The sequence below is a fragment of the Anser brachyrhynchus genome (assembly GCF_964034855.1).
Source record: "Anser brachyrhynchus genome assembly, chromosome: 4".
NCBI classification, from domain to species: domain Eukaryota; kingdom Metazoa; phylum Chordata; class Aves; order Anseriformes; family Anatidae; genus Anser; species Anser brachyrhynchus.
This window is the reverse complement of record NC_137698.1, coordinates 27,098,778-27,105,965: the sequence shown is the minus strand read 5'-3', so window position 1 is coordinate 27,105,965 and position 7,188 is coordinate 27,098,778. Positions and strand designations below refer to the sequence as shown.

The 7,188-nt window shown below is 41.7% G+C and overlaps 1 long non-coding RNA gene across 2 annotated transcripts in view; it reads left to right on the top strand.

The window, feature by feature from the left end:
• The first annotated feature begins 30 nt into the window (after positions 1-30).
• LOC308193917 overlaps positions 31-7,188 on the top strand; it is a 47,276-nt gene continuing 40,118 nt past the window's right edge. The window contains exons 1-4 of one of the 2 annotated variants that reach the window (XR_013950055.1): positions 31-138; positions 2,574-2,837; positions 2,912-2,955; positions 5,766-5,826. This is a non-coding gene — a long non-coding RNA (uncharacterized lncRNA). Of the gene's footprint in view, positions 139-2,573; positions 2,956-5,765; positions 5,827-7,188 lie in introns of both variants that reach the window. The other variant, XR_013950056.1, reaches the window with a different exon arrangement.

The window sequence follows — 7,188 nt, the reverse complement described above, 5'->3', positions numbered from 1 at the left end:
GTGGAGGAGGGAAAGGGGAGGGAGCAGAGGGGTCTGCCTGGGGCCGGGAGGGCAGGGGAATCTGGAGGCGAGGGGACAGACTGTGCTCCGCCTGGTCGCTATGGGCTCTCCTGGAGCTGCACAGCGAGAAGGAACTCGGTGGGTTAAAACACGGCAGAAAGGGTTTCATTTTCCAACCAATTCATGCTCTAATCCACTTGCGTTTTCACTAAAGTTTCCTCTGATAAAAGGGAGGGTGACAGATCAAAACTTGAAGCAGGACATCTAAAAGTAATCCCCCCCCCGATAAGTAGGATCTCAACACAGGTGCTGCACACTGATCGTGCAACGTGTAGCTACTGCTACATAGAAAGGCTCAGAAACGTGGCCTCATCTAGTCATGGCTTTGGGCTTTGCTCTTCAGCATGGTCTCTAAGCACTAATGCTGCTAAGTGTGCAATGAAAGAGAAGGAACTAGCTCTAAAGTATGGTCTGAAGAACCGATGCCAAAGACATATGAGATCAGGCACGCTTTGTAATGTGCAGGTCTTCCTAGTTAGCTTGGAGGCAAGAGTAAAAATGTTGAAAGAGGTGAGCACTGGAGCATCTGATGCTTTAAATCAGTAAATCAACAGGCCTTAAGGTGTCCTGTGTTTAAAACGCATTTTAGCTGGCACCTCCCAAAACCTGCTCTAGGGGAGGCTGAGATGTGTGAAATATTCCTAGCCAAAAAGAAGGTGCCATTGCAAGATACCATTTTTCCTCCTTCTCGGGTGACTTTCTAGTGTTAGGATCAGCTGACAGGCTTCCTAATTAGATGGAGTAAAGTGAAATATAAATGTGGTTCCCTCCTAGTTTCTGTAATGTGGGTGAGGAAGTGTTGTTTGCTTAATTGGTATGTGAATGCTGTCACACTGAAAATCATTTCTGACTTCTATGGCCTGAAGATTTCATGTTCAAGTTTAGGTAATTCCCTTCTAATAGTATGAAGGAGTAAAGACAAAAATAAATGAAAAGGATGTATAACTATTAATTAACGTATATATTAACAACCTGTAAGAAAACGAAGGGGTATATCGATTATTACTTTAAGCAACCCCAAACAAAATAACACCAGACCTCTGTGGGGAGCTGGCTGTGAAAAGACCAATTTAATCTGAGCTACTTGTTGTGTAATCTTGTTTTTCTGTTTCCAGGCTGTCAGTGTTGCAGTTCATGGCGCATACCAAAGCCCAGAGAAGTCCAAAAAAAGACTTCCATTGGTTTCTGTGGGCTTCGTTTGGTTGCTTAGCCAATTACAGTATCATCATATTGAGACAAATAAAAACAAAAATATGTGTACAAATGTTTGGATGCTTATCCCCTCTGAATTCATCTGGCAGATCTCTGCATTGCTGTTGGTATTCCTTAGCAACCACAGATCAAGTACTCTGTTTTCCTACTGTGTAAGAATAGTAATTTCCTTGCTGTCTTTGTGTCTTACATGCACACTGAGAACAATGGCTATTTGGTGCAAGTCTTAGGGAATTCATGAAGCAATTGGCTCCGCATCGGTAAGGCCTCCGAATGGATGTTTCTAGTGGGCAACATATCTTGTCTTCCTAAAATGTACTCTGCATCTCCCCAGGATCACTACATGCTGAGGCTTCACTAGGTCCAGTTACACATCTTAAAAAAAAAAAAAAGGGGGGGGGGAGGACACAATCTAAAGCATTTTGAGTTGAGAACAAGGATATTTGGCAAATAATGTTGTTGCACTTTCTTCTTCCCTAAGGATTTAAATACCAACGATATTCCTTTTAAGAGGGCAAAGAGAGCTGCTTTGAGATAAACACCAAAATTCAATGAAAATGCTGTCTTTTCAAACATACCAATTTTACTATGAAGTGTAAATAACCTTAAGCTGAGGTTTCTGTAGCTTCTTAAAAACACATACAGTTTTAAAGCACATATATTCTATTCTGATTTGTGGCCTATTTGAAGTGATAACATCATATATGTTGAACATGATTCTGTGAAATTCTGTGAAAAATAGTGCCTACAGAGGACCTCGTCAGCAATAAAGCTTTGGGAAGCTTTAAAACCTGTGTTGGTGTTCATAGTGACAAAAATGTTGCCTTCGAAACCCTGGTGTGTGGGCTCGCACCGACTGCCACTGACCATGAGATGGCGCATAGGCACTTCATTTCCAGATAGTGAACTCCAACTAAATAAAAATTTCAGATAAAATCATATTGGCATATTTTATTTGATTGTAATTGCTTCACTGCAGGCGGTCTCTACCACTCGAAATTGAGTCCCACCTGAACAGCTTTGCTGTCTGCATTTCAATTAATGGGTTAATTTTTGGCCAATAATGCTTATTACTAGATGGAGACAACAGAATTAGAAAGTGCTGTCAAAGTAGTGTAACGATGTGAAGGTGAAAATTTTACTATGATGAATTGGTATGGCTGCTCATGAGAAAATCGCATATGACCAGAAAATGGCTAAATGTGAGAACAGCCATTTTAAATATCAGAAACAAATTGTTACTGCCAAAAGCTTCCTTCCACAGGAAAAATGCTGACTTTAGCAATGCTTTTGTGTTGCAGAAAGGCCCGTGTACAACAAACTGTCAGATGCGTGGCAGTTACTCTTGTAGCTTCACACCAGCCCAGAAGATCAGGAAGATTTCCTCAGCAGTGCACAACAGAGTAAATCGAGGATGTGAACAGCTCTTGACACAGTTATTATAAAGACCAGAGATACCTCTCTTTCCTGAGGGAAATTAAAGCTGCTGGGAGAGTTCTGGCTCTGTCTGGAGTGAACTCATGGAGGAGATGTGACATGTTGTCCTTTGGCTTGCAGATTACTTGGTAATTTCCCGACTCTTTCTTGGACTTCACCATAAGCTCTTGAGAAAGTAACCCTTTTATTCTTCCTTATGTAGTGCCTATACAGTGGGACCCTGATTTTCCTGGCACCTAATCAAAGGTACTGTACTTCAAGTATGATGCTGTGACTTGCTCCTCTTCCTCTCCTTTGAAGCAACCCCATAGTAGAACTTACAGTATTTTTTTATCCAGGTTTTGAGAACTCAGTGCATCCTAAAAATGGTGAGGGACTTAGTTATAAATCCTACTGCCTATTCAAATGCTATTGAACAGCAGCCTAGGCTCACCTGTATGCCGTTACTGCCAGCTTAACAACTTACAGTTAGGAGGACATTCTTATTGTCTCAATGTGCTTTCTGTTTGTGCTCATTTTCATAGAATCATAGAATATCCTGAGTTGGAAGGGACCCTTAAGGATCATCAAGTCCAACTCTTGATACCGCACAGGTCTACCCAAAAGTTCAGACCATGTGACTAAGTGCACAGTCCAATCTCTTCTTAAATTCAGACAGGCTCGGTGCAGTGACCACTTCCCTGGGGAGCCTGTTCCAGTGTGCAACCACCCTCTCTGTGAAGAACCCCCCTCCTGATGTCGAGCCTAAATTTCCCCTGCCTCAGCTTAACCCCGTTCCCGCGGGTCCTGTCACTGGTGTTAATGGAGAAAAGGTCTCCTGCCTCTCGACACCCCCTTACGAGGAAGTTGTAGACTGTGATGAGGTCTCCCCTCAGCCTCCTCTTCTCCAGGCTGAACAGGCCCAGTGACCTCAGCCGTTCCTCGTACGTCTTCCCCTCCAGGCCTTTCACCATCTTCGTAGCCCTCCTCTGTACACTCTCCAACAGTTTCATGTCCTTTTTATACTGTGGTGCCCAGAACTGCACACAGTACTCGAGGTGAGGCCGCACCAGCGCAGAGTAGAGCGGGACAATCACCTCCCTTGACCTACTAGCGATGCCGTGCTTGATGCACCCCAGGACACGGTTGGCCCTCCTGGCCGCCAGGGCACACTGCTGGCTCATATTCAACTTGCTGTCTACCACGACCCCCAGATCCCTCTCTTCTAGGCTGCTCTCCAGCGTCTCATCGCCCAGTCTGTATGTGCAGCCAGGGTTTCCCCGTCCCAGGTGCAGGACCCGGCACTTGCTCTTATTGAACTTCATGCGGTTGGTGATCGCCCAGCTCTCCAACCTATCCAGATCCCTCTGCAAGGCCTTTCCACCCTCATTCGAGTCCACAACTCCTCCAAGTTTGGTGTCATCAGCAAACTTGCTCAAAATACCTTCTATTCCTACATCCAGATCGTTTATAAAAATATTGAAAAGTACCGGCCCTAAAATGGAGCCTTGAGGGACCCCACTGGTGACCGCCCGCCAGCCTGACGCAGCCCCATTTACCATAACCCTTTGGGCCCTGCCCGTTAGCCAATTGCTCACCCATCGTATGATGTTTTTATTTAGCTGTATGGTGGACATTTTGTCCAGTAGGATCCTATGGGAAACCGTGTCAAAAGCCTTGCTGAAGTCCAAAAAAATCACATCAGCTGGTTTCCCTTGGTCCATCATACGGGTGATCTTATCATAAAAGGAAATCAGATTAGTTAGGCAGGACCTACCCTTCACAAACCCATGCTGGCTGGGACCAATGACTGCTTTGTCCCCCAGGTGAGCCTCAATAAGTTCGAGAATTTTGCTATATTTTCTTTCTTTTTTTTTTTTTTTTAACCGCTGGCTCCTTATTACACTCCACAGACTGTCAGATGAAAGTAACAGGACATCCATGGTATTCATAATATTCATAGCAGCTGTCAAATTATACTGTCTTAGTAAGACTCAGGGTTCTGCAGATTGACAGCTGTGGCTTGTCTGTTTCAAGCAGCCCTCTGTGCTTGAAAGGTCATTGCACCCAGATGTGAAGCAGTCTTACTCTTGGATTACTGATCTGTTTTTCTGTACCGGGGCTGCTGTTGTTGCTTCCATCTTTGCCTTTTTCTAGTCAAGCAGAGGAGAGAGCACTATCTAGAAGTAGTTCTAGATATTCTAGTACAGATTCTAGAGAAGCTGGCTTTCACAGTAAGGTCTTCAAAAGGACTTGCTTGTTCTAGAAGGTATTCCTCTGATTGGATGTCTAATGAAATGAAATGGTTTTCCTAGGCATGCTATGGACACTTCTGTGCTTAAAAGAGGAGAAAAAAGCCAGACGTGGGTGATATTTTTCAGATCACTTTGCCCATGTTGTAAAAACTGAAATTGAACAGAGTAACAATCAATAATGCATCCAGCTAATACATTGCCATATATATGAAATGAATCGTAAGAAATGAAATGACTTTGCCTGACAATCTTGAGATAAATGCTGTTCCATAAAACCTCAGTCTTGTCAATTTGAATCTATATTATGGTGAAACAGCTGCTGATGTGAACTCTATTGTGTAAATCTCCCAGGAAGTGGATATTCAGTATTATTTGTGATATACGGTATTCCCTGGGTTAAGCCTTTATTGCATGTTTTCATTTAGTAGGTGAAAATTTTTCTCCTCTGGCCCTGTGTGCTTTATTCCTAGTAAGATCCTATGTTTTCTTTTGAATGAAGCAAGAGTGGCATGGAATAAGGAGTGATCCTAAAGGCAGGAATGAGGTTGTGGAAAAGCAATATTGTTGCTTCATTCTTTTCATTGCCTGGAGAAAAGATATTTCATAGCTGTGGTAATAACTGATGTGCTGTATTTGCGTTTTGAAGTTTGGTTATTCTAGTCACCACTGAGTAGTCTGCTTTCACATTTAATCTAGTGTTCTTCAGACTGCTGAAGGTACCTTTTCATTGCTGTTAATTCTTGATTAGAATTCAGCCTTTTGTAAGAATGTTTATCTTGGGCATTTATCTATTCAATTTTAATTTCTGGGCTTTGTTTCTAGAAAAAAAAATAATTCAGAGTATTCTTCATTCTACTGCAAGCCAAATTTGACATTGAGCATGGTATGTATTTTATCATTATGTATTTTTTGAAATGTTACCACATTTGACGTATCATATTTACCTAGCTGTTAGCCAATGCCTGTAAGATTCAAACATAAAATGGGTGAGAAGCTGCAGAAGATGAATCCTTTCTTTGAGATAAATTTTTATAGGTTACATGTCAACTTCATCTCTAATGAAGGTTAAATGTTCTTCAACATACTTAAAGAAAGGAGGAAAAATGACTAGGGAGGACTGGGGAGAACTGAGGTGGTGAATGCTGTCCATCTGTAGGGATAGGAGCTTCAGGGACTTTGTCTAATCTAAGGCTATCAGCTTTTTCCTCAGACCATCTATCATTTTGTCCTTCTCCTTTTCTTTATACTTGAGAACGTCTGTCTGTCAAAACATGCTCACAGTACTGGTTACCCTTCTGTGGACAATCACTACATCTTGCGGCTCCCTTCCTAATGCGATTTTTAAATGCTCAGTTCTGGTAATGCTAATCTGTTAATTCAGGTTGAAGGAAGATTTAATTATGGTGTCTTTCTTTACTCCACAATTTGTATTTAAAGAGGTGCTGAGCCCTGCAATTATGGGAGTGAAAAATGTGCACTGTTGCTCAGGTTTCTGGGCTTCTGTCCTTGTAAGTGGTCAAGGTGATCCTTTTTAATGAAGTATATTCATGTCTGCCTGAACTCTGTAATGCTGTAGGATTTTTGTTTGCACATCTCACTTTTCTCTTTCAAACTGTTCATTCCTCAGTCTTGTTTCTCTGTCCTGCTTTTCTATTGTACCTATAGCTGTCCTTGGTTCCTTGAACTGCCTTTTCATTTTGCTTTCTTACATATCACTCTTTCATATTACTTGGTACAGCTTCCTAGTTAAAGCAAATTCAATTTCCTTTCTCTGGTTTCAGAGGAGATACTTAGCCAGCCTTTTTGGGTTATAACCAGAGTATGTTCTGTTGTCTACACAGTACTTTGTACCAAATGTGATCTATTTTAAACTGCACTTTTCTTAGACAGTGGCCAACTCCATTTTGCTGCTGCTATGCCTAGTGATGTAGTTAGTGTACACTGTAACTTTCGTAGGATGACCAGTATGTATATTTGTGAGAACAACAGGACAGATGGAAGCAAAATTGTGAGGTGCACAGATTTAGTACATGTTGGAAAGCACTTGAATGATAAATACAGATTGCATAAGTTTATTTTAATTCACCAAATAATAAGAAAGTTATAGGAGGAATAACTATGTCATTTTTAAATAACAGTTTCTTCTGATGTTGAACACATTGATCTCCCTTCTTAAAGCAACTTTATTCCAGAGTCTTGATTGTGAAAACAACTTTGTTGTGCTATCATTGTTTAATGTATTTTG